The sequence below is a fragment of the Bos taurus genome, chromosome 9 (genome assembly GCF_002263795.3).
Source record: "Bos taurus isolate L1 Dominette 01449 registration number 42190680 breed Hereford chromosome 9, ARS-UCD2.0, whole genome shotgun sequence".
In the NCBI taxonomy this organism is placed as follows: Eukaryota; Metazoa; Chordata; class Mammalia; order Artiodactyla; family Bovidae; genus Bos; species Bos taurus.
In genome coordinates this window covers 36484816-36512572 of record NC_037336.1, presented here as the reverse complement: position 1 = coordinate 36512572, position 27757 = coordinate 36484816, and the positions used below count along the sequence as shown (strand labels likewise).

The window sequence follows — 27757 nt, the reverse complement described above, 5'->3', positions numbered from 1 at the left end:
ACTCTCATTACCTTCCAGTGCCCCCACCCCTCCTCCCTGGGGCAACTTCCCAGGAAAGCAACTCTTGGTGTTGAACTTCGGTTAGTTTCTTAATGACCCTAAGGGACTTGGCAACTGCTCTGCAAGCAGGCTGGTTGCTCTACAATGCGTGCAGGCAGGCTGCTCCTCCCTGCGCCCCAAATCTGGAGCTCTGACTTAATTGCGCAGGTATGCACTATTGCCCCTCCCCCCCCACCCCAAAATAAATGACCTCACTCGGATCTTCTTATTTCCTGCACTGAAGCGGGTTGCCCATGAGCTTAGCCACTGATTCCTTTGGAGTTGCCTAGCTGGCTTTTCGTCCTTTTCTCTTGTGCGTTTGTTTTCTCAGAGTGAACACTTGTGGGGGCCCCGACTCCACTGATTGAATGACAGGAAACTGGCCATGGCATTCTCTCTTCTGTTCCTAGAGAGTTAGGAAGTCTGGGAATGGGTTTGGCAAGAAGGTCCCTCATACCCTCAACCCTATTGCTTCTAGTGCTGCCCACTTCTTTCCAGTTACAAGCGCAAAACCCTGTATTTATTGCTCTCTGGGCAGCTTCAGAGTCTCCCACGTCCCTCAGGCCAGAGGGTGTCCCCAGGAGCCTTCTTTCTGAAAGAGGGACCCAAAAGTTGTTGAAGAAGAGACCCAGGGATTGCCAGCCTAGGCTTCTCTTCCAATTGTCCCTGCTAGTTTCGTAGGCCTGCCAGCCCCCTCCTCTGAGCTTCAGCTTCCTTCCTGCCAATGCCTTTGTTTATCTGAAGCACCAAGTTTCCACTGGGAAGCCTGAAAGAGTGACCAGTGGTTCGAGACTTTTTTCCCCCCTAACTATCTCATCTTCTTGACCAGAAGTCTTCCCGTTTTCTTTTCTCTAAGGATGTCATCTTCTTTCCTTAACTGGATGCTTGTTTGTTACTACTTTTCTGGGAATGTTCGACTGTGCTGCAGAGACACAAGCAGCAGAGCAGCAGGACTAAAGGCGTCGGTGTGGGACCCTGGCGCCAGTGCCCCTCCAATCATAACTTCCCCAAACATGCCCAAACGGTTTCCTTCCAGGCTTTTCACACCTACAGCGCCCATGGCAAGTCTTTAACTTTTAAGTGAAATGATCTTTAAAGAAATAAAGAGTTTCACAAAATGGATTAAAGACCTAAATGTGAGACTGGACACTATAAATCTCCTAGAGGAAATCATAGGCAGAACACTCTGTCAGAAATCACGGCAACATCTTTTTTGATCCATCTCCCAGGAAATTGGAAATAAAATCAAAAATAAACAAATAGGACCTACTCAAACTCAGAAGTTTTTGCTCAGCAACGGAAACAATAAATAGAATGAAAGCACAACCCACAGATTGGGAGGAAATATTTGCAAATGATGTGACCGATAGGGGATTAACTTCTAAAATATACAAACAGCTCATGATGCTTAACAGCATCAAAACAAATAACCCACTCAAAAAATGGGCAGCGGACCTAAATAGACATTTCTCCAAAGAAGACACACAGATGGCCAATGGGCACATAAAAAGATCTTCAGCTTCACTAATTAATCAGAAATGCAAATAAAAACTACAAAGAGATATCACTTCACACCAGCCAGAATAGCTATCATCAAAAAAATCCACAAACAAATTCTGGAGAGGGTGTAGAGAGAAGGGAACCTTCCTATACTATTGGTGGGAATGTAAATTCCTACAGGCATTATGGAGAACAGTATTGAGGTTCCTTAAAAAGCTAAAAGTAGAGCTACCATATGACCCTGCAATCCCACTCCTGGATATATATCCAGAGAATATCTGAAAGGATAGATGCACCCCAATGTTCGGGCAGCACTGTTTACAATAGCCAAGACATGGAAGCAACTTAATGTCCATCGACAGAGGAATGGATAAAAAAGATGTGGTTCACATATACAAAAGAATATTACTCAGCCATTAAAAAGAATGAAATAATGCCATTAGAAGTAACACAGACGGACCTAGAGAATGTCATACTGATAGAAGTAAGTCAGACAGAGAAGAAGAAATAATCCATGACATCACTTATATGTAGAATATAAAAAGAAATGATACAAATAAACTTACAAAATGGAAAGAGACTCACAGACTTAGAATATGAACTTATGGTTGCCAGAGGGAAGGGATAATGAGGGCATTTGGGATGATCATGTACACACTGCTATATTTAAAATGGATAATCAACAAGGACATTTTGTATAGCACATGGAACTGTGCTTAATGTTATGTAGCAGCCTGGATGGGAATGGGGTTTAGGGGAAGAATGGATACATGTATATGTATGGCTGGGTCCCTTCACTGTTCAACTGAAACTATCACAACATTGTTAATCAGCTATACCTCAATACAAAAGTTCAAAAACACACACACAAAAAAAAAAAAGAAAAGAAAAGAGAAAAGAGTTTCAAAGGGTGAACTAAAGGAAAGAACAGTACACTAAACACTTAGCCTAAAATAGGAGGGAAAAAGCAGCTGGTCCAAAGTTATTTGATGGATATTCTGTATCCTTCCTTCTGTAACTTTATTCTTGCCCATGCCAAGTCCTAATTCAGCCTTCAATTTTGTCTTAAGAAGGTCTTTACGGTTACAAAATCATTTCTCTATCCAAATCCCGTGACCCTCTCCTAAGCATCTGAGAATTTAAACATCCCTCCAGAGAGAGGATATCGGGAATTCCCAGCCTGCACTTTATATGACATCTAAATAATGACCGTATGTACAATATCCCATGTGAACTGTATTGGGCTTCCTCACAACATAGCAGCCTCAGGAAGGTAGGTTGCTTATATAGAAGCTGAAGGTAACAAGAGCATGTATTCCAACAGGCAAGTTAGAAATATCGTGACTGCCTTTTTTGAACTTTCCTTGGAAGTTACATAGCATCACAGTCAGAAAAGCCAGTCCAGTTTTGGAGGGAGGAAACATAACCCCCATCTCTCGATGGGGAGAATGTAAAAGGATCTATGGACATACTAAACAATATTGACTGACCCTCCCTTTTGTCTTGCAATTAAGTTTTCATCACCCTGATCTTCTCAGTTCTTCTGACTGGTCTATCTTCAGGTGATTTCCATATTGAAAATGTTGGCACGTGAGGGAGCTAGTCTCCAAAGATGGCCCCTTAACAACCAGTCCTCCCAGTACAGGGCTCCTGTGCAGTCCCCTCCCACACTGAGTCTGGACCGGCACTGTGGAGGAGGTGATCCCATGTGACGTCCAAGAAGCCTTGCTGCTCATACTAGGGTCTTTTGAAATGGCCGTTCAGGGGAAAGTCAGCCGCCATGTAAGAAGTCTAATCTGAGACCACCATGCTGTGAGGAATCCTATGTGGTTCACATGGAAGAACTGCATGAAGAGAACAAAATGCTTGGTGAGCCCCTAGAGATTTCTGCCCTCTCAGCCTGGATGGCAGATGCGTAAGTGAGGAAGCTATCTTGGATGTCCAGCCTGGTTGAGCATTCAAATGACTCCAGCCCAGCCACGATCTGACTGCAAACACACTTGAGACATCAAGCAAGAATGATCCAGCTGGGTCTAGACAATCCCCAGAATCTTGAGAGATAATATCAAATTGTTACTTTAAACCAATAATTGTGTGATGGCTTGATAGCAATAGAACACCAGGTTCTATCCATGCCGCCTCTGAATGTCTCCCCAGTCTGGTCCTCTTAGGCAGAACTTTGGCTTCAAACATTTGCTAAGGCAAATCTTGCTGTCTGGTCAGAGGAAGGACTCATACATTTAGAGAAGTTGCTCTTGGATATTACACTAGACATGCTCGCTGCTGCTGCTAAGTCGCTTCAGTCGTGTCCGACTCTGTGTGACCCCATAGACGGCAGCCCACCAGGTTTCCCCGTCCCTGGGATTCTCCAGGCAAGAACACTGCCATTTCCTTCTCCAATGCATGAAAGTGAAGAGTGAAAGTGAAGTCGCTCAGTCATGTCTGACTCTTAGCGACCTCATGGACTTCAGCCTACCAGGCTCCTCCGTCCATGGGGTTTTCCAAGCAAGAGTACTGGAGTGGGGTGCCATCGCCTTCTCTGAGACATGCTCACAAGGAACCATAAAATAAAGGTCAATACTTCCCTGGTGGCACAGATGGTAAAGAATCCGCCTATAATGCAGGAGACCTGGGCTTGATCCCAGGGTTGGGAAGATCCCCTGGAGAAGAGAATGGATACCCACTCCAGTATTTTTGCATGGAGAATTCTATAGACAGAGTAGCTTGGCAGCCTACAATCCATGGGGTTTCAAAGAGTTGGACATGACTAATAGACTAACACTTCCACTTTCACAGAGAAAAAGTACCATGAGAACTTGGGGGAAAAAAAAAAAAAGAACTTGAGGAAAATAGAGGATTAATCCAGCCCGAAGCTCGTGGGCCTGAAGAGGAGGTGATATCGAATTGGATCTTAAATGCCAAGAAGGAATTTGTGGCTTTGTTTTATAGAAATAGGGAATTACTATGGGTTTCTGAGCAGAAAGGTGAGTGATAAAAAACTTTTTTCAGGAAAACTAGTCTGAGAGCAGTGTATAAATACAGTCAATTGCATTTGGGAGACACTAGGCAGGAGTCGTCTATGACGGAGAGGAGGCCAATAAAAAAGTGTTACGACCATCTGGGGAGAACAAGCTCTTGCACTTGGTGTGGCAGTAAGAAGAGGGTAAAACTAGATTTAGGAGGTTCATTCCAGAGGTTCATATGACCCTGAAACACTATATATTTCACACACGTATTGTATGTGAAATAGTAAAATTATGATACCAATTCTCCCATCCGTGAAAAAAATGAAAACAAATAATTCTAAAACTTTTACTTTTGAATAAATGTTGTATTTAAAAGAAAGTACCTTTAAAAAAACAGTTTATGTTCTGGAAAAAAAGAGAAAGTAATTTATATCTGTAACTGTATGTGCCATCAGAGATTACCCTTTTGAACATTGCTAGAAAACATTTCTAATATATTCATATTGATTTACAATTTTTGTCACTTATCCATCCCTTTGGAACGTTAATAATGAAAGAAGCTGCAAAAAAAAAAAAAATTCAGGGCACCGTCATTACTAATTTTAAAACCCACATTGGCAGCTGGTGGCACAGTGTGGTCCCTACAAATATTTTTTAAAGTATGAGCTCCCTCTAGTGGCCAAAATAGTCCTTATCACCTGATCAAATCTGTGCCACCTATTCATATTTAACTAATTTTAATGGTAAAAAAGTTTAACTTCTAGAACTGAATTTGTACTTTAAAATATTTCTTTGCCATCTGAATATGCCCAATAATATTCACAGTAAATTTAAACATCTACTATTATTGTTATGATTTGTAATTATCAGTTTTCAATAACGTGTTTATTGAGTTTCAGATCACACCAAAATGCAATTATCACTTAATTAATGTACAAGCTAATTTCCTAGATATATCCCCAAGAAGTGAGGTCATCATTTGTCACTCTATAAAATGTCCTCATCGATGAACCTATATCCTCTTAAAACTAGTTCAGTTTGAAACTATTCCAAAAATATACATTTCCCAACCAAATCCCATCATCCCTTGCAGTGAGGGATCACTCTGAGTGGATTCCATTGAATCACTTCTCCCCGCGGGACAGAGTCAGACAAAAGCGGGATTTGGAGGAGTTAGGGGAGTGAACGCAAGACTAATACTGTCTACTGTGTCTACTGTGCGTCAGCTGTTAGGTTTTATGCTTTACATCCACTATCTCATTTGAAGCCCTAGAGGGATGATATTCGGTTCCTCTACTATTTAACACAAATTTTCCAGACTCTTACAAGTCATAATAAGGCTTAGAAGAAAAGTAGCCATCTTCTCTGCATCTCTGGGTTAGGGTACACAGAGCCAAGCGGGGAGACCAATAAGGACGCAGATGAGTGTCCTCACTGGGCAGGTGGAAACCCAGGTGCTGGGAAACCCCCATGAGGGGCTCTTCAGCCCAACTGCAGAGGAGGAGGGTGGCAAGCAGCAGGGAGAGTTGCCTTGAAGAGCAGGGGATATAAGTGGAGTCTTTAAGGATGCTGAGGAGTTGGCCTGGCAGAGGGACAGTATGTGCAAAGGCCTGGATGGAGTCAGAAGAGAGCGTTAATGCGTGTTGGCTGACACTTAGGGAAGGGTGAATGGTTAACATTCCATTGTCAAGAGACCAAGTCGACACCAGAGAAGTTAACACAGAATCCTGCCAAGATAAAAGTGAGGCCTGGGTGATTGCATAGCTGCTAGCTGTTCACCTCCGCCTTATGTATTGGGGGAACGTGACAGCCCTGATCAAGGTGATGCCAGGAGAAGCTGATGCCAACATAAGTAATTACAAGGCCAGCTCTGCAAACACCTCCCTCTTGGAAGCTAACAACTGCTGCAGTTGTGTGTCTGAAGCAACAGTGTGAACACCCGAAGTGATGTGGTAGCCAGTTATGATGAACGCAATACGGCTCGCTTTGGGAGTGAGCCTTGGGAATGGGTGGAGAGGGCGGCTTTCTCTTTCGAAGGCTATTTGTCCAGCCTTAGATCCTGACCTTAAAATCCAACCCAGCTGCCCCATCCCAGCACTATGACTGTGGACCTGCGTCTTCTAGCCCGATGGGACCTGAAGTGAACAGGAAACACAAACGTGTGTAGTCAAAGTTACTCTTGAAAATACCTTAAATTATCCAAGAAGTGATCCACAGAAACATGGTTTTGTATATACAACCCAGTACAGTGAATTTCACAAACCCCGCAGTGGGAGACCCGCGGAACTAAACTAGGAGAAGCCTCTATGACATGTCTGGGTGTTCAAACCAATCTTCCTTTAAAGTCATCTGAACAGACCCCTTCCTCTCAATTTTCATAATGCTTATTCCTCTCACATTGTCTTTAAAGCTACTTTGTTTTCCTCCACTTGTATTAAGGTATACTTTACACATAATAAAATTCACCCATTTTATATGTATAGTTGATGAATGTTGAAATTGTACAGTCTTATAGTCACCACCATAAGATATTAATATAAAAACATGTCTGCCATCCTGGAAATTTTTCTTGTGTCCTTCCTTTGAAGTCAGCCCCCTCCTCCAAACTCTGGCCAAAGGCAACCTCTGGTCTTTTTATTGCTATAGTTTTGCCATTTCTAGAATTTTATAAGTAGAACCATATACCGTCTTTTAATTAGAATAAAGGTGTTGAGGTTTATCCATGTTGTCTGTGTGTATCAGCAGTTTGTTCCTTTTTTGTACTTAGTGTTGATTGCTGCCCAGATTCACAGGACAAATTACAATAAAATTTCAAAGACTTCTCTGCAGTCAATGAAAACGCAAGATGTAATAGACCTCAATGGCCTTAACAAGGAGGCCTGAGATGAACTTAATTACTGGGCCGTGCAACGCCTACCCCAAATGCTGTTAGATTCACAGCTTGTAAGAGTCAATGTGGATATAGATACCTGTTGGACATGACATCAGTAAGACATGTCGAAGCTATTCATCACTCTCAAGTTTTGTTAAATCTGTAAAGAAACGACCCCTCTCTCGCGACGGGTCGGGAATCTTGCTGTGCTCCCGAGAAGGCAGCTTCTGCTGACCTTGAAGAGCACGTGAGAGAGGGGCAGTGCCTCTTTTTCCCTCTCCCCTTAGCAACCTGGCTGCCAGGATCACCGCCTGGGCCATCCGTGGACTGACAGTGGCACTGTTCTCCAGGAGGCTGGGCCCGGGGACTTCCTTGGAATGAAGTGGATGGAGGTGACTAAGGAGGTGACTAAGGAGGAAACAGGGCTTGAGGAGTGGGTCTAGGAGGAAGGGTGGGGTTCATTTGTGTAGAAAGTATGGATGGTAAAGTCATTATTAATGATTCTGAGAGGCAGCCAGAGAGAAACTACTGCAAGCCGACCACCCTGGACAACCCAGGACCTACGTTCTGGAGGGTGCCCTCCGCAAGAACAGTGCATTTGTCAGTAGGAAACTTTGTGCAAAGGTCCCAAAGCAATTCCTGAAAAGTACTATTTTATCTTGTGTTTAGAAAGATCTAGACAAGGATATCTGGCAATGACTATAGTAGGTATAATGCAGCCCATTGCGAGCGAGGCCTGGGTCTTAGCTCCCTGCAACAGTGTTTCTCAAGAAGACTTGAGCAATTTTCTCTCCGCTTCAGTGTTTATAGTTATTACAAAAGTATGGATAATAATAACTTGCACAGTACAGAACAGTGAAAGATGATCATAAGTTGTATACTGCTGTAATTCAAAGCCCAAGATTGGTAAAAATCTCAGTTCTGTAGCTTCTTACCTTTAAGGTGATGATCAAGTCACTTAATCACTTTGTACCTCAATCTCCTGATCTGAAAAATGGACATAATAATGATAATATTAATATTTATCTCTATAATGCTGTGGAGAAGAAACAATGTAAGTATATGACATGCTAAGGCTGATGCTTGGCAATAGGAACCTTTCAATTAACTATAGTTGTTGTAATTATCATTAATGTTGCTATTATTATTGTTGTTGTTATAATGACTCTAGCCTTATCTTCCACTTCTAATATTTCCTCTGTTAACAAATCCTTTAGTATAAAATCTAATCTCTTCCTTGACCCAGACCTTTTCATGTTGATTGAATATATGTACACCTGTCGGTCCCCAGTCTCATCATTATGCAATCCCAGACCTTTGACCAAGTGTATCCAAAGCAAGTAAGTTTACAGTAAATACATTTGTCATTTACATTGTCAGATGGCATATTTTTCCCTAGAATCCTAATATTAAAAACATACAGCATTGCTAAAAGCATTAAATGAAATGAAGCTCAATATAGCTACACTAATCTGTGCTTTCTAAATTTACTGACAGAAGTGAAGAAAGTAGGTTGGCATGGCTTTTGTACAATTTCTGTATCACACTAACCTAAATTCAAACAGTGTGTTTAGATAAAAATATTGTTCCCTCCAAGGAAGCTCCTGACTTTGCAGAGAAAAACACTTCTATGTGGAACATTACTTACACAATGAGCACCTTGCTTCCTGGAGGAGAAACGCTGCAAGCACATCACCACCACATTCTCCAGAAGTAAAGATTCTCTGGTGCCCAGTCACCACCAAGGAGGGGTGTCCAAACTGGGGAACAAATGGCACCAACAGTTTAGCACCACCGGGCACCTTTGAGGGGTCAGAAGTGGTAGGGTTCTTGTCAGATCAGTGCTGACCTCCTGTTGTGGCCAGGCTGACTGAGAGGGACTGGGAGGAGGCAGGAAAGAAACCAGAACCGCAACTAACGTGGCTGGCCAAACCTCCAGGGACAAAGTAACCACCCTAGAACTTCAAAGAAAATAATCACCTGGGAGGTTCTTCCTTAGAGAGATAGAGGGTTGTTAAATTTATCCAGATGTGAGGGAAACTAATTTTATTTTTCTCTTATTCAGAAAGAACAACCAAGAAGAAAAGGAGGGACTTCCCTCGTGGTCCAGTGGCTAAGCCTGCACTCCCAGTGCAGGGGGCCCAGGTTGGATCCCTGGTCAGGGAACTAGATCCCACATGCCACAACCAAGAGTTCAAATGCTGCAATAAAGATCAAAGATCTTGAGTGCTGCAACTAAGACCCAGCACAGCCAAATAACTAAAAAAAACTTTTTTAAAGAAAGAAAAGCAGTGTTCTTAAGAAGAAGTATATTTTATCAATTAAAACATTAGAAAACATACTTCTTTCCCAAATTTACATTGAACTTACTTCCTAACTTACTTTCTCATTCCGTATGCAACCCTGTGGACTTAAGGTGGCGATTCCTCAGGGTCAACTGTACACCTCCCTGTCTGTTCCCCCTGCTCGGGAGGAAGATAGTTGAAGCCACATTTGTGTCTGCTTCACTTCTGGAGTGCATAGGCCAGCATCACACACTTTCTAGATAACTGAGGAGATTCTGATTGGATTCATGCTTCATAAAATGAAACCATCAGCTCTGCTTAAAAGAAACCATCATTCTTTTTTAAAGTTAATTTTTATTGGAGTATAGTTGGAGGAGGAAATGGCAACCCACTCTAGTATTCTTGCCTGGGAAAGCCCATGGACAGAGAAGCCTGGCAGGCTGCAGTCCATTGGATCACAGAGAGTTGAACATGACTGAGTGAGTGAGCAGCAGCAGCAGGGGCATGGCTGCTTTACAATGTTGTGCTACTTTCTGCTGCACAGCAAAGTGAGCCCGTTATGTGTCTTCATATATCCCCTCTCTTTTTGTTATCATAATTTTCATTTCAATCCACTTACCTTTACACCAAGGTAAAACTGGCAGAAATCTATGTAAGACTGGGAGAAACTAAATCTTACAATAAGCTACAGTTAGCAAGAATAGTCTCTACATGTATCTTGTGTTTTCAATCCCAGGTCCCAGAAGATTTTAGAAGGATATGTTACATTTTTTTCTGTTTAGTGGAAAAATAAAAATCATGAAAAATGAGTACAATTTCTGTGGTGGTTTAGTCACCAAGTTGTGCCCGACCCTTGCAGCCCCATGGACTATAGCCTGCCAGGCTCCTCTGTCCATGGGATTCCCCAGGCAAGAATACTGGAGTGGATTGTTGTTTCCTTCTCCAAGTACAATTTATATACTAGTCAACAAGAAGTTAGTAAATAAATTATGGAAATTGATAAAATGGCATACTATGTGGTCATTAAAATTACGAGAGAGCTCTATACTTACTAACAATGCTCTCCTTGGAAAAAATTTTTATTAAAAAAAAGCAGTTTAAAGTATGTATGATAGAATACCTGTTTTGGTAAAAATATGTATGACTGTTAGTGGAAAAATATGTATGAATGTATGTTTGTAAATAGGAAGATAATTTCCTCTCAGGTTGGCAGATATGTATATATATTTGGCTGATCTGCATAGCATGTAGGATCTCAGTTCCCCAACCAGGGTCCAACCTGTGCCTCCTCCATTGGGAGCATAGACTCTTGACCACTGGACCTCCACGGAAGTCCCATGGAAGTCCCTAGATATTTGTTTTGATATTTTATATATTACTGTATCTTCTGTTTTTAAAATGATGGAAAAGTATTACTTTATAGTCAAAAACACTAGTTTAAAAGAATATGTAGTGTCGCTCTTAAAGAAAATATTTTTAAATTACTCAAAATCTCATCACCTGTAACTATGTAAATACCTTTTTATATCATTTGTATTGGTTAGTTAGTTTTATTATAAACTACTTAAAAATTTAGTGCCTTAAAATGCTAATTTATTATTATAGCTCCTGAGTCTGTTGGGCTGCTTGATCTAGACTAAGTTTGGCCGACATTATGGGTTGAATCATGTCCTCCAAAACTTCATAGTTTGAAATCCTAATCCCTAGTACCTCAAAATGTGACTGTATTTGGAGACAGTGCCTTTAAAGAATTAATCAAGTTAAAATTAGGTCATTATGGCAGGCCCTATTCCAATTCCATTGGTGTTCTAACAAGAAGAATTTGGACATAGACATACATAGAGAGAGAACACCATGTCATCTTGAAGACTCATCTGAAAGACCAGAAGAGAGACCAGAAGAAACCAACCCTACCAGCCCCTGATTGCAGACTTCCAGCCCCTAGAACTCTGGGAAAATACATTTACGTTGTTTACACAGCCTGGCCCGTGGTACTTTGTTGTGACAGTCCTAAAAAGTAACATAGCAGATATGAGCTGGGCTCCGGGTCCAAGTGAACTGGAAGCTCTGCTCTGGGCTGTGTTTGACAAGTTGCCTGGGGCAACTCACCCTCCATGTCTACATTCCTACTTCTGGGACCTGTTGCTAGCCCCCGGCATGTCGCACCCAGGGATGGGAGGAGCACAAGAGATAAAGTGGAAAAATCTTTTGAGGCCTAGTCTTGGAGCTAGCAAAGTACTGACTGCTTCCTTCTATTAACCAAAGCAATTCGAATGACTAAGCCCAGGGTAGAGAATGAACTCAATCTAAGTCAGTCAGTTAGAGGCATGCCTGCTGTGGGAGAGAATGGAAAAGACATCCAGCAAAGTGTGGACATGGAGAAGAGCAAGTGGGGGAGGAGCGACGAGGGCCAATAACATACTATCTTAGATGTCCACACAAGCTTATATTGCAAGTCTTACACCATATGCGCTTAGTCGCCCAGTCGTGTCCGACTCTTTGCTACCCCATGGACTGTAGCCCGCCAGGCTCCTCTGTCCATGGGGATTCTCCAGGGAAGAATACTAGAGTGGGTTGCCCTGACCTCTTCCAGGGGATCTTCCCAACCCAGTGATCGAACCCAGGTCTCCCGCATTGCAGGCTAGTTCTTTACCGTCTGAACCATTATGGAAGCCCTGACACCATATGCTTACTATATGCTATATATTTCTAATTTTACTTACATTTAATCTTCTTTTAATCTTCTTCTACCTTTTTAATAGGACTGATAATTTAAAATTTCACTGAATGCAAAATATATCACATTAAATTTTTTTAATTAAAAAATTAAGAATTAGTCAATAAAATTAACACATATATGAACCAATATAAAAGTCTAATCCAAATGGAAAGCTAACAGCACAGTATAATTTTTCATACTTTGGGAATACTCAATATACATTTGTTGAATAGAGTCTATATAAATTTATTTTGAATGTGAGAACTGTTGCTAAAACCACACATTCAAAATGTGAGAACTGTCGTTTGCTGAAACAAACAAAAATAACAAAACAAAAAAATACATGCAAAAATACTGAGACAATATTGACTAAAAGTTTACAATTTGGTATCCACCATCATCTTTCTAGTTAGAAACATGTGGGAGTATTTTATGGATTTAAAACTTTTTGATTCACTTGGATGGAAGGTTGGCTAAAAGTTAGCTATTGAAAAAAACTATGATTCTGTTTTTGCACTTCAAATACACTTCTATGTTTGTGTAAAAGGAATGCAAGAAAACATCAAGAATTTTGTTTTCTAAAGAGTGATAAACCTCATTTTCCTAAGAGGATCAAAAGATGAAAAATCTTTATGGAAGTTTCCTTCCTAAGAGAAAGTAAATCTTGGCTCCAAGTTCATTTTCCAAATCAGGAAGAAGTTTTTTCTTAGGATAGCAATGAACTTGAGAAGTAGAAAAAAATACATTTCCCAATTGTTAATTATTCTTATAATTTGGTTCTAAAAACATTACCATTATACGTATTTCTAAAAAGATTTTAGTGTCTCATGTAATCAGTAATGCAGTCACTTAAAAAACATGTGGAAATTGCAGAGCTAAATAGCGGACATATATTTATTACATTTGGTACATGCCCATACTCCAGGGATAGCTAAATGTGTGTATAGTACTCCTTTGTCTCCTCTTAGAAACCCTTCCAGAGCTCTGTTATGAATTATATTGTGTAAATATGTCCACATTCAGTTTCAGGAGAGTTATTCCCAAGTCGATTTCAAACTGAACACATGTTGCATCTGTTTTCTGTTTGTGAATACTCAATGCTTGGCACTTTAATTGGGATATTTTTCTTTGGAATGAAATAATTTCAAATATTTGCTTAATCAAAACATCAGTTTCCTTTTGCAGTTTCCATCCTGGATTGTTGGTAGGTTTCCCAGACCAGGTCTCCTGTGTGATGGAGAGGGACCCACCTCCCCTTGGTGGGGTGGGGAACAGAGGAGAGAGCAGGCCGATACGCAGACCACTGGCTCGTCCCTTCAGCACGTCCTGTGCCTCTCCAGATCCCACCTGACCTGAGGGCTATCCCACCTGACCTCAAGTACTCTGGAAGGTTTTAACTGTCTCATTTTCTTCTAATAATTTATCATCTTTCTTTCCTCTGAAAACTTTAATGGGTGCAGAAAAATTTTCCCTTCAGCTAAAGTTCTATGAATCCAGTGGAACCTCAGCTCTCTCCTCTGCCAGATTCAATCAGAAGTTTTTTGGGACCTTGATTTTGGGGGTATATGTGTTTAAGAGACATTAACCTGGCGGCAGGGTAGAGTGTGGGACAGTGTGGATTGAAGCAGAGAGGATGGAGGGAAGTAAGGCAAACCAGGAGGCCGTTGCTGTTGTTCATAGGGAAAATGAGGAAGTTACGGCAATAGAATGGAAAGAAAATAGCCTGTGCTCCTGGGAAAACCACAGCCTTCAGAGTTAAAAAGGACTGGCTTTGAATCAGAGCTCAATCATGTATGAGCTCTGTGACCCCAAGCAAAATATCCAACCTCGCTAAATCTCAGTTTCTCTGCTTAGAAAATGAATGTGAAATAACATATATAATTCTTGTGAGGACTAAATTATAGTTTTTAAGATGCCTAGTATATAATGTTAACATATGATTTTTAAATAGACACAAGTGAAAGTTATTATGAAGGAAGAAACAAAGGCCAACGGATTGAATATAGGAAACGGAAAGAGGAATATATTCAAAGATCAGAAAGTGTTCAGCCAATCAACACATTTCTCTAATTTACTGACCACAGGACATCTTTTTCTCCCTACAAGATAATTAATTAGCCAATGAACTGATTAATTATGGAATAACAACAGTAAATAACTTACCTTAAATTAAGTACTAATAGTGGCAGAGACAAGACTCCAATTTTGATCTTTTGCTCCCCTTCTTTCTTTTCTTTACCTTCTCTTTCTGAAAAAAATTGATTTGAAAAATTTATTAGACAGGGCAGAGTCAAGGAAATTACCCACACCTCCAGGAGACTTGAAGTGGATTGTCAGAGTCTGAGCAGACTGAAGGGTGTCCACACAGCGCTGAGCAACTCTTGTGCCCCTCAAGGGACTGACTGAGGTCACTCAGGGCACTCACTGGGCCCGAGCTGGGCCACTCTTTGCATTTCTCACATGTACGAGCTCTTTTCTGCTGCAGGACACTAGGCATGCTGCCTTCTCTGTCTGGAGTCTGTAATACCTAACTCCTCACTAGGACACTTTCTATTCATTCTTTATTTTTAAATTCAATTTAATTTTCATTTTATACTGAAGTATATTTGATTTACAAAGCTGTTTCTTCCTTCCTTTTTTGGGGGGTGGGGGCTGCTCTGGGTCTTCTTTGCAGCATGCAGGCTTCTCTAGTTGTGGTACAAGGGCTTAATTGCCCTGCAGCATGTGGCATCTTAGTTCCCTGATTAGGGATTGAACCTGCTTCCCCTGCCTTCGGAGGCAGATTCTTCACCACCAGGTAAGACCCTCTTAATCATTCTTTAGCTCTCAATTGAAAAGTTACTTTCTTAGATAGACGTTCCTGACAGCCTCTATCCCTTACTTCTCAATCTAACTCAATTTCTTCATATTCTTCTTATGCCACACCTTTTTCTGTTGTATATAGCACTGACCACAATCATAACCACATAATTGTCTACTTGTTGGCTTATCTAATGCTGCCTCTTTCATGAGACTAGAAGGTAGATTAGATTAGATTTAGGGCCAGTACTGTGAACGCTATAAGAAATATTCAGAAGAGAGCCTAACAGAAATGTAGATTTTTTTTTTTTTTGAGGCAAAATTCACATAACATAGAATTGAGCATTTTAAAGCAAACAATTTAGTGGCATTTAGTGCATTTGCAATGTTGTACCACCATCACTTCTATCCAGTTCTAGAACATTTTCATCACCTCCAAAGGAAATCTCATACCCATTAAGCACTTACTTCCAAATTCCCCCTCTACTCTAGTAACCACTAGTTTGCATTATCTAACAATTTACCTATTCTTGATATTTCATATAAATGGAATCATATGATCTGTGATCCTGTGTATCAGGCTTCTTTCACTCACTGTAATGTTTTCAGGGTTCATCCACATTGTATTAGTACTGCATTCCTATAACATTTCACTATATATATATACACACACACACAATACTGACTAATATATAATTATATAATTATATAATATATATATAACTAACACACACACACACTTTATATATATATATATATTTGTTTGTAGTTTTTTCTTATATTTTCATCTGGCTTTGGTATCAGAGAAAGACTGGGTTCAAGGATGAGATAGTGTGCTCCTTCCTCTTCTACTTTTTGAGAAGCATTGGCATTAATTCTTCTTTAAACGTTTGGTGGGATTCGCCAGTGAAGTCATCTGGTCCTGGACTTTTCTTTGTAGGGAGGTGGGGTTGTTGTTGTTGTTGAACTGATTCAATCCCCTTTATTTGCTATATCTATTGAGATTTTCTGTCTAAGTCAGATTTGATAATTTGTGTATTTCTAGGAATTTATCCATACCTTCTAGTTTACTAAATTGTTGGCATATGATTCTTCATAGTATTCTCTTATAATCCTCTTTTTTTTCTGTAAGTTTGCTAGCAATGTCTGCACTTACATTGCTGATTTTAATTATTTATGCATTCTCTTTCTCTTAGTCAGCTGAGTTAAAACTGTCAGTTTTGTTGGCCTTTTCAAATTTGCTGAAATACATGAATCTACAAACAAATCTAATAAGCTCAATGCTCTCCAAGAATTATAAGCATGAGGAGATCTATACTGAGACACAGCGGGTCTCACAGTTTAGCATTAAGGCTTTTATTTTTTCAGGGTGTCACCTCAGGTCTTCTGTTTCTCAGCCCAGAGCCAATCTGGTCCAGCTTTTGTAGAGGGCAAACCTCTTCTGTTGGGTGGAGGACAGGGGTGCCTGTTGGGCTTCTCAGGCTAGGGAGATCAAGCTGATCCTCTTGAAGACATCACAGTTTTCCCGTTTTCATTCTCATTCAGCACTGCAGCTTTCAGTGATGCTTCCCATTCTAAGCCTTTCTGGAGTTCACTGCTTCCTGACTTTCATCCTTGTAGGAGTTGGTTCCAGTCACCACTTTCCGTAACTTTTCAAAATGATCATTTTTCTTTTTTTGCTGTGGTATCCACTTCCATTCTCCTTTTGGACTTAGTTTTTGCTCCTTTTTATATTTTATTGGGCTTTCCAGGTGGTGCTAGTGATAAAGAATCTGCCTGCCAACGCAGGAGATATAAGAGATGCGGGTTCAATCCCTAAATCAGGAAGATCCCTTGGAGGAGGAAATGGCACCCCACTCCAGTATTCTTACTTGCTGAATCCCAAGGACAGGGGAGCCAGGCAGGCTACAGTCCATGGGCTTGCAGAGTGGGACATGATTGAGAATCTGAGAAACAAAAAAAATATATTAGTGGTTTTAAGAAGGACCAGAGACAATCTCCTATTTAACCTTTATATCTATCCGAAATTAATATTATTTCCATTTTATAAATGAGAAAACTGAGGCTCAGAGCTTGGGAAACTTGTCCAAGGCCAAAAAAACAGTAAGTAGTGATCTTTATACTACCTTATACAGCTTTACTAAGCATTAAGTAGTTACAGCTACTCCAATGTTACCTGGCTTCAGCAAGTGTTCTAAAACAAGTTTTGTTACCACTCCATTACAAAGAATAGCTCTTGCCAGGGTCCTTTGGGAAGAAGATCAGGCCAGTTATGAGTTTATTTCCTCTCAGTTCCAAATAGATCCTTTATTGGCTGCACCACAATGCTAGAGTTGATTTTTAAATACTTCTACTTTGCCAGCTGGCACAATACCAAGTGTCAATAAAAGGCGCTGGAGGAGGAGCTTCTCTGGTTCCAGTGTGCTCTTCTCCGCAGGTTCTTGCAGCGTGAATGGCTTCTCTGGCACCTGGCTTCTGCATCACCAATCAGTTCTCTGGCACGTGGACCCATCACACAATGGGCAGCAGCATCTCCCTACCACCTTAGGAGAATTTCTAGCAACTGTTGGAGGGTGGATTCCCAGCAAGTTCCATCCATGCAATCCCCAGTGACTTCTCTGCCAGCCAGAGAGCCATAGATGTGTCCTCTCCAGAATCTGGGTCTCAGTCTTGGGTCAGGTGGTGGGCTCATCTTGGGATACTCTCAGGGCCAATGGCCTCTCCTTATATCTGTTCTTTTTTACCTTTTTTTTTTTTTTTTTAAGTTTCCCTAGTTTTCAGTGGAGAATCCTTCATTAGTCTAATTTTGTTATAATTAATGATTATATAAAACTTCGGAGAAGGCAATGGCACCCCACTCCAGTACTCTTGCCTGGAAAATCCCATGGATGGAGGAGCCTGGTAGGCTGCAGTCCATGGGGTCTCTAAGAGTAGGACACGACTGAGCGACTTCACTTTCACTTTTCACTTTCATGCATTGGAGAAGGAAATGGCAATCCACTCCAGTGTTCTTGCCTGGAGAATCCCAGGGACAGGGTGCCTGGTAGGCTGCCGTCTAAGGGGTCACACAGAGTCGGACACGACTGAAGTGACTTAGCATAGCATAGCATAGCATATAAAACTTGTCATGTTCAAATCACATTGTGGTTTTCTCTCATGATTAGACTCTGGCACAGGCAATCTTTGGTCTCTGTAACTTTTTTGAGAGGGGCATAAATTGTATGTGACTTAAAAAAAAAATTAGTTTGTGCTGGGTCTTCATTGCTGCGCAGGCTTTTCTCTAGTTGAGGCAAGTGGGAGCTGCTCTCTAGCTGTGGAGCTTGGGCTTCTCATTGAGGTGGCTTCTTTTGTTATGGAGCTCAGGTTCTAGGGTGCACAGGTTTCAGTAACTGTGGCACGTGGGCTCAGCAGTTGCACCTCCTGGGCTCTAGATCATAGGCTCAATAGTTGTGGTGCACAGGCTTGTGCTCTGAAGCACATGGGATCTTCCCAGGTCAGGGATCAAACCCATGTCTCCTGCATTGGCAGGCGGATTCTCTACCACTGAGCCACCAGGGAAGCCGTTTTTGTGACTTTTATATTTTTCCAATAGCAATTTTTGGAATAATGAATTGATATAAGAATTTAAAAATTAACCTCTATGGGTAAATGTTTAGGTATGAAGGAAAGGCTGCTGTTAAAAAAGAATTGATAGTAAGTATATTATATTCAACAACCAATAAATATATTGCATACCTATTATTTAAAAAAACAAAAAGATACAGATGGCTAACAAACACATGAAAAGATGCTCAACATCACTCATTATCAGAGAAATGCAAATCAAAACCACTATGAGATACCATTTCACACCAGTCAGAATGGCTGCGATCCAAAAGTCTACAAATAATAAATGCTGGAGAGGGTGTGGAGAAAAGGGAACCCTCTTACACTGTTGGTGGGAATGCAAACTAGTACAGCCACTATGGAGAACAGTGTGGAGATTCCTTAAAAAACTGGAAATAGAACTGCCTTATGATCCAGCAATCCCACTGCTGGGCATACACAGTGAGGAAACCAGAAGGGAAAGAGACACGTGTACCCCAATGTTCATCGCAGCACTGTTTATAATAGCCAGGACATGGAAGCAACCTAGATGTCCATCAGCAGATGAATGGATAAAAAAGCTGTGGTACATATACACAATGGAGTATTACTCAGCCATTAAAAAGAATACATTTGAATCAGTTCTAATGAGGTGGATGAAACTGGAGCCTATTATACAGAGTGAAGTAAGCCAGAAGGAAAAACACCAATACAGTATAGTAACGCATATATATGGAATTTAGAAAGATGGTAACGATAACCCTGTATATGAGACAGCAAAAGAGACACTGATGTATAGAACAGGCTTATGGACTCTGTGGGAGAGGGAGAGGGTGGGAAGATTTGGGAGAATGGCATTGAAACATGTGAAATGTCATGTATGAAACGAGATGCCAGTCCAGGTTCAATGCACGATGCTGGATGCTTGGGGCTGGTGCACTGGGACGACCCAGAGGGATGGTATGGGGAGGGAGGAGGGAGGAGGGTTAAAAAGAAAAAAAAAAAGATAAAAAAAAAAAAAGAAAACATATTAATATTTGATTTCTCATTGATAAAAAAAGACATCATGTCTAATTTTAATCAGGACTTCTGTTCTATTTTGAAGTTTAAAAAGTTTGTATTTTAGGAATATATAGCTATGGGATGTGAGACTGTGTATTCGTATGTGTACATGATTGCTAGGACTGATTATTGTTAAAAAAAATTAAAAAAAAATAAAAAACAAACAAACAAACAAAACCACAAAGGAACAGCAACAGCACCACAAACCCACCTCAGTGCTACTAAAGATTGGGAAGACTGACAAATCATCCGCATTGATTCGCTACTGGAATGAGACCAGACAGCAGCAAACACAGCTGTTTTTACATAATATCTATAATTACCAGGCTTTGAGAAACTTCTCTAGGAAAGCAGGGAATCCTTAAACTTTTTAAGTGACAGGGCTGCCCTGTGAACACAGGTGTGGTGCTGGCTCTACAAAACCAGAATATTTCCCTACACATTCAAAAAAAAAAAAAAAAGACATACTATTAATTTTGGACTTGAAAGATCTTTCAGCCAGAGATGGCAAAAGCATTTCATATTTAATGCCATCTCTGATTAACTGTAATGGCTATCTGGGTTGAGAAGGATTTTAAGGCCAGAAAACAAAGATCAATTTGTAATGTCTACCCCAAGTAAAAGAAGAGACATGATGGAAAAGCAAAGTATTTGTCAACTGTTACCTGACCAGTTTCATAGATTAGTAAAGCGAGGCATAGCAATTTAAATGACGAGGCCAAAACAATAAAGTAAATAATATTTCAATAAATAATGTAAAGCTGGGGCCTACTCCACATTTGTGATTTCTAGAGCACTGCTCTTTACCTGCTGCTGCTCTAAGTGGTGCTGGTGCTTTTAACAGGCCAAGTAAGAAGCACAAAAAAGGCTAGAGATGAGGCTGTTCACCATGAAATAACTTTTAGGATCTGTGGTGCATACCTGGAAGTTCAGATTTATTGCCCATCATATTTAGAAATAGATCTGAGATAAAATGAACTTACAATGTTTTCTAACTCTAGAAATACGATGGCATTGAGTCATTAAGAAACCCCAATGCTTTACCATTTACTTCAAGGTATCTCAGATGTTAATTTGAGATTTCCAAAACGTACTCACCATCTAAAAGGAATAGCACAGAAATTGCACCTAAGCCTAGTACATGTGAACATTATACAACTAAATATGTCTAAAAATAATATACTTCTTACAATTCACCAAAAAGAGATTTGCCATTGATTAACGGGGAAGAGGATAGCTAGTAACAGTTTGAACTTCAGATTGTAGAGAAAAATCTTTTACTGGAAGACAGAGTATGTCCACATCAGGTGGATCCTTCAGAAATTAGAATTCAGCCCATTTCAGACCACTTCTGAAAGGCTGATGAGATGTAGGTCTTCCTTTCTTGTAACTGGAAGGCTGTTATCTAGCAAAGGAGCACACTAGGGTGCCCTTAATAGCTCAGTCCCACCTAGAATTCAATCAAAGGTGACCCATGTTTGAACTTTCCAGCTAGACTACAGAATAAGGAGATTTTTGAAGTGTTTCTCACCTAGAGACACAGCAAAAATGCAATTAAAAAAGGCAAAAGGAGAAACACTTGTCTCTTAAGTCAAACATTCAGTTTACTAGTTGCCAGAATGCAGTGACCTTTTGTTGGTATTTGTTTACTGAAAAACTTTTCCTGCATATCAGGCAATTACTGTATAGGAAGGTCACCCTTGAAATGTTGATTTCTGAAGAAACAAAAAAGATAACTAAGTTAAAGAATACAGAAGAGAAGCCAGAAGCTTCTGATTTACCAATAGAACCAAAATTCATAACTTGAGAGATTAGTCTTAGATTTCAATCATTACTTTGTTGAACTTACTCTCAAACACATACCATTGGTTACAAGGTGGTCCTGGAAAAAAAATTTACCAATCCAGAATTTTACTATTCATGTTATTTTAGAAATAAATGTACATGTACATATTTTATCAACATTTGGAGTAAACATTCTTAAGTAAAGAGCAAATAACAACTTAACCAAGTTCAGTTCTCCTTTATAATTTATTCCACCAGGATTAACTAATATCCTAATCATAATACTTCAAAGTTTCATAATTTCAAAGATCAAAGAGGTTAGGTACTTCGTTTAGTAACAAATGCTGTGGAACTATTTCATATGCAGTCCAGTATCCCTGCACATGAACTTCACTATATACTGAACTACATTTTTTAGAATCAAATTTCATTCCTTCTCTTCTATTGTGTATCTTAAATGATTCCATTCCCAACCAAAAGAGAAAACTACTCTGGCTCTAATATTCATTTCCATTCTACTTTTGACTAGAAAAGTCACAAATAACATTTACTACCAGATACACTCTACTGTTTTATGGATGTAAAACTCAGGAATTAGTATTCTAATTGTTCTACCTAAAGAAAAATTCCAATCAGTAAACTACACTGTAGCTTAATTCAAATGGTATGGAGTCTTAACACTGCATTCAAAAGAACTTGTCAATGAGTGTTACTCAGCGTGTTCAATGGACCATCAAGCGACAACAGGAGAAAATGCACAAAAAAATAGAAAAAAAAAAAAAATTTAAACAATGGAACATCTGCCATCTTGTGGCAAGTTGGAGAAAATGCAGCAACTGTTGAGTAGCTTCTTTATATTGTAACCCTTCTGAGGATTATTGCTTCACATTAATATTGCTACTCATGTAAACAGACAACAACAATTTAATAGTTTCATTTTTTCCATAATCCATTCACAACCATTTTGCTTGACAGATTACTGTTCAGTGAATTAACTGCAGGGACACTAAGATCCCCCTAAATTTACCAAATGTTAACAGATTCCTTGCTGAAACTAGTTCTCAAAAGATTGTTTCCCTATCCACCATGGCCTAGTATTTTGGTACTAGTAGGCATCAAACTCAAACACAAGTCTCAGAAGCGATTTTTGATGTTTAAATAACACTTGAAGATTTAAGACTTCCCTCACAGTTCTGGTCCCATCTATCTCTGTTTACCTGACATAACAACAGTAGTAGTTAACATCATTAACTGTATCAACTCAATCCTCAACAGCCTTAATGAGGTGAAGACTACTATTATTTTCCTCATTTTAAGTTAAGAAGCAATTAAGACACAGAGAAGTTAGTAACTTGCACAAGATTGTGAAGAAAAAAGGATCTTAAACAATCAAAAATTATTACTTGTGATAGCATACAAATTGAAGTTTTCTCATAAAACCTTGAAAATCCATGTCATTTATATCACAATACAATAAGAAACGTTATGAATCCCGGTATCAGAGAAGCTTCAGTAGTAATTTTACTGAAGCCACATCAATCAGAAGATGAAGGCAAATTACTCCACTCTAAGAACTTCAAAGCATCTCCTATTGACAGAAAGCTAGTAGCATTAGTTATTAACTACCTCCAACAACACAAGAGAAGATTTTATACATGGACATCACCAGATGGTCAACACTGAAATCAGATTGATTATATTCTTTGCAGCCAAAGATGGAGAAGCTCTATACAGTCAGCAAAAACAAGACCAGGAGCTGACTGTGGCTCAGACCATGAACTCCTTACTGCCAAATTCAGACTTAAATTGAAGAATGTAGGGAAAACCACTAGACCATTCAGGTATGACCTAAATCAAATCCCTTGATTATACAGTGGAAGTGAGAAATAGATTTAAAGGCCTAGATCTGATAGATAGAGTGCCTGATGAACTATGGACTGAGGTTTGACATTGTACAGGAGACAGGGATCAAGACCATCCCAATAGAAAAGAAATACAAAAAAGCAAAATGGCTGTCTGGGGAGGCCTTACAAATAGCTGTGAAACGAAGAGAAGCAAAAAGCAAAGGAGAAAAGGAAAGATACAAACATCTGAATGCAGAGTTCCAAAGAATAGCAAGAAGAGATAAGAACGCCTTCTTCAGCAATCAATGCAAAGAAATAGAGGAAAACAACAGAATGGGAAAGACTAGAGATCTTTTCAAGAAAATCAGAGATACCAAAGGAACATTTCATGCAAAGATGGGCTCAATAAAGGACAGAAATGGTATGGACCTAACAGAAGCAGAAGATATTAAGAAGAGATGGCACGAATACACAGAAGAACTGTACAAAAAAGATCTTCACGACCCAGATAATCACGATGGTGTGATCATTGACCTAGAGCCAGACATCCTGGAATGTGAAGTCAAGTGGGCCTTAGAAAGCATCACTACGAACAAAGCTAGTGGAGATGATAGAATTCCAGTTGAGCTATTCCAAATCCTGAAAGATGATGCTGTGAAAGTGCTTCACTCAATATGCCAGCACATTTGGAAAACTCAGCAGTGGCCACAGGACTGGAAAAGGTCAGTTTTCATTCCAATCCCAAAGAAAGGCAATGCCAAAGAATGCTCAAACTATCACACAATTGCACTGATCTCACACGCTAGTAAAGTAATGCTCAAAATTCTCCAAGCCAGGCTTCAGCAATATGTGAACCGTGAACTTCCTGATGTTCAAGCTGGTTTTAGAGAAGGCAGAGGAACCAGAGATCAAATTGCCAATATCCGCTGGATCATGGAAAAAGCAAGAGAGTTCCAGAAAAACATCTATTTCTGCTTTATTGACTATGCCAAAGCCTTTGACTGTGTGGATCCCAATAAACTGTGGAAAATTCTAAAAGAGATGGGAATACCAGACCACCTGATCTGCCTCTTGAGAAATTTGTATGCAGGTCAGGAAGCAACAGTTAGAACTGGACATGGAACAACAGACTGGTTCCAAATAGGAAAAGGAGTATGTCAAGGCTGTATATTGTCACCCTGTTTATTTAACTTCTATGCAGAGTACATCATGAGAAACGTTGGACTGGAAGAAACACAAGCTGGAATCAAGATTGCCGGGAGAAATATCAATAACCTCAGATATGCAGATGACACCACCCTTATGGCAGAAAGTGAAGAGGAACTCAAAAGCCTCTTGATGAAAGTGAAAGAGGAGAGTGAAAAAGTTGGCTTAAAGCTCAACATTCAGAAAACGAAGATCATGGCATCTTGTCCCATCACTTCACGGGAAATAGATGGGGAAACAGTGGAAACAGTGTCAGACTTTATTTTTCTGGGCTCCAAAATCACTGCAGATGGTGACTGCAGCCATGAAATTAAAAGATGCTTACTCCTTGGAAGGAAAGTTATGACCAATCTAGACAGCGTATTCTAAAGCAGAGACATTACTTTGCCAACAAAGGTTCGTCTAGTCAAGGCTATGGTTTTTCCTGTGGTCATATATGGATGTGAGAGTTGGACTGTGAAGAAGGCTGAGTGCCGAAGAATTGATGCTTTTGAACTGTGGTGTTGGAGAAGACTCTTGAGAGTCCCTTGGACTGCAAGGAGATCCAACTAGTCCATTCTGAAGATCAGCCCTGGGATTTCTTTGGCTGAAACTCCAGTACTTTGGCCACCTCATGTGAAGAGTTGACTCATTGGAAAAGACTCTGATGCTGGGAGGGATTGGGGGCAAGAGGAGAAGGGGACGACAGAGGATCAGATGGCTGGATGGCATCACTGACTCTATGGACGTGAGTCTGAGTGAACTCCGGGAGTTGGTGATGGACAGGGAGGCCTGGCGTGCTGCAATTCATGGGGTAGCAAACAGTCGGACACGGCTGAGCAACTGATCTGATCTGACTAGTGGAATTTGGAAGCTTTCATCCATGCCATACGGAAATGAGAAAAATTGAGAAAATAGCAGTATCTTCCTTAAGAGCTTCTCCACTCCCCCTACCTCCCTGCCAAGTTGAGGTCTGTTTTAAAGTGCCATTTTTAAAACTGAAATGATAGTGACTACCCCTATCAGGACCATATGATTCTCCCAGAAGACTCTGTTAGGATTTGTAGCCACAAGGTAAATCTTCCAAGGAAGAAATGAAACTTAAGATAGTCACTATTGTCCCAGAAACGCTGAACTGATGAATCTGTAAGTCATCACAAGACAATTTGAAAAAAAGGAAATGAAAGCTATAAGGATGTATAAAATTTCCATCCCTTTGACCAGAAATTATGTTTATATTTTTTAATTAAAAATTAATTTTAAAATCACGTGAAAAAATTGAATAAAAATTGATTACCTCAATAGATGCAGAAAATGCTTTTGATAAAATTCAACATCCAGCTAATCTGACTCTTCTCATGGAAAGCATACAACTTCTTTTTATCCATTTGATTGCCCATTATCCCAATACCACTCAAGGAATAATCTCTTCCTTCATCAATCTGAATTATTTTATCCAATATTGTTCCATATGGATTAGGGTATTTATCTTGACATCTTATGATCTTTTTCAGTATATGCCAGAACCATAGCTTCTTTATATTTTTTATTTATAAGAATTTTTGTTACTGCTCTTATAAATAGGACCTTACTTTTTCTGGCAAATCTGGCTGTTTGTGTATATTACCAGTTGCTGTTTTCTGTGTATTAATGTTGTACCACGTCACTTTGCTGAGCTTTCATGTTTCATATTATTCTCTTGAGGCTTCAGCTTTATGTAGATGCTTCTATTTGTAAATAGTAAAACAAAACCTAAATGTAACCAAGGAGGTTCACTACACTACTAAAACAAATTTTTGGTATGTCCTTAAAATGGAAACTTAACACAGAGCAGTTAAAATGAGTTGGACTTGTTCAACAGGGTTAATCAAAATGTAAAAAAGCAAGTTACGTAAGTGTACATGTGCAATACCATTGTGTGTTTCACAAACACCAAATGTATGTAACTATTTCACGAATGAAGGACTGAATTCCATAATTCCTAACACCACAAGGGCTTGAATGCTTACAAGATATGCAGCAAGAGTGAAAACAGGCATAAGGGATGGTTACTTCTGAAGAGTCATAAGGGAATCAAATGACAAAGTGGATAAAGAGGGCTTCAACTTCTTCTGTTCAAACTTATTTAAAGAAAAAAAAGAGTTGGAACCAACATGGCAAGTGAAATATCTGCTAAATACAGGTGAGAGAACAGCTGCTCATTACAAAAGTCCAGGTGTTTTTGTAAATGCTGAAGTATTTAACAGGAGCTTTTAGAGAAATATTTTTGACTGATCTACTGTCCAAATTTTTAACTCAAAATAATCAATTTGGCCCAGCAAAAAGATTTCATTGATTTTGGCAAGTTTCTAAAATGTTTTGCTCTCCTTTGCATATCCTAGGAGCAGAAATTACCCCGTTTGTCTGCTTCCTACCATTAAAGTGTAAGCTGTGGGAGCAGGCATTTTCCCATTATGTTCAGTTGCATGCTCAAAGCCTTAAAGTGGGTAGACATTCAATAAACTCATGATAAATGACTTTTAAGTGTTTATTTCCTTCATTTGGAAGCCTGGGTGTAATAGTGGAACCTGGGTACCATGAATATGCAGTACAAGAACCAGGTTTTGTCTAAACAGCAGGTTTTATTTTAGCCTTGACATAAACACAGGAAATTTCTGTTCAAACACACTATACAATTCTTTGTCTACTTGGTATATAGTAGGGGTTGGCAAAAGAGTCCCACAGAGCTCAGTATGGAAGCTATAGTTTCCTTTTCTGATCATAGATTTCTTCTTTCAACTCAGAATCGATTACCAGTTTTTGAGAATCTTTGGTTCAGCTCAAAGCTAATTCCTATATCTCAACTGCATAGCTTGTTTCATTAATCTAAGATAAATTATGATTATGAGATATTAATCTTCACCAATATTGGCTGGTTAACCTCCAGAGAACAAGATGGTAGAACTCCTATTAGAGTAAGAAATAATAATTACTGTAAACACAGTAATTTCCTAAACAGTTCATGGATGTCTTAGGACATCAGTATCTTTCAGCTTTAGGGTATTCTATTTTTCTACAGAAACGGTCATGTTACTAGCCTATGAAATTAGACTCCATGTTGTAATAAACAGACAAAA

The 27757-nt window shown here is 39.7% G+C and overlaps 1 long non-coding RNA gene across 1 annotated transcript in view; it reads right to left on the bottom strand.

The window, feature by feature from the left end:
• LOC101905407 (uncharacterized) overlaps nucleotides 1–14951 on the bottom strand; it is a 44977-nt gene extending 30026 nt beyond the window's left edge. Inside the window, exons 1-3 of the long non-coding RNA XR_009496009.1 lie at nucleotides 14545–14951; nucleotides 9026–9137; nucleotides 8313–8364 (exon numbers count right to left, since the gene is read on the bottom strand). This is a non-coding gene — a long non-coding RNA (uncharacterized lncRNA). The remainder of the gene's footprint in view (nucleotides 1–8312; nucleotides 8365–9025; nucleotides 9138–14544) is intronic.
• Between the last annotated feature and the right edge of the window lie 12806 nt (nucleotides 14952–27757).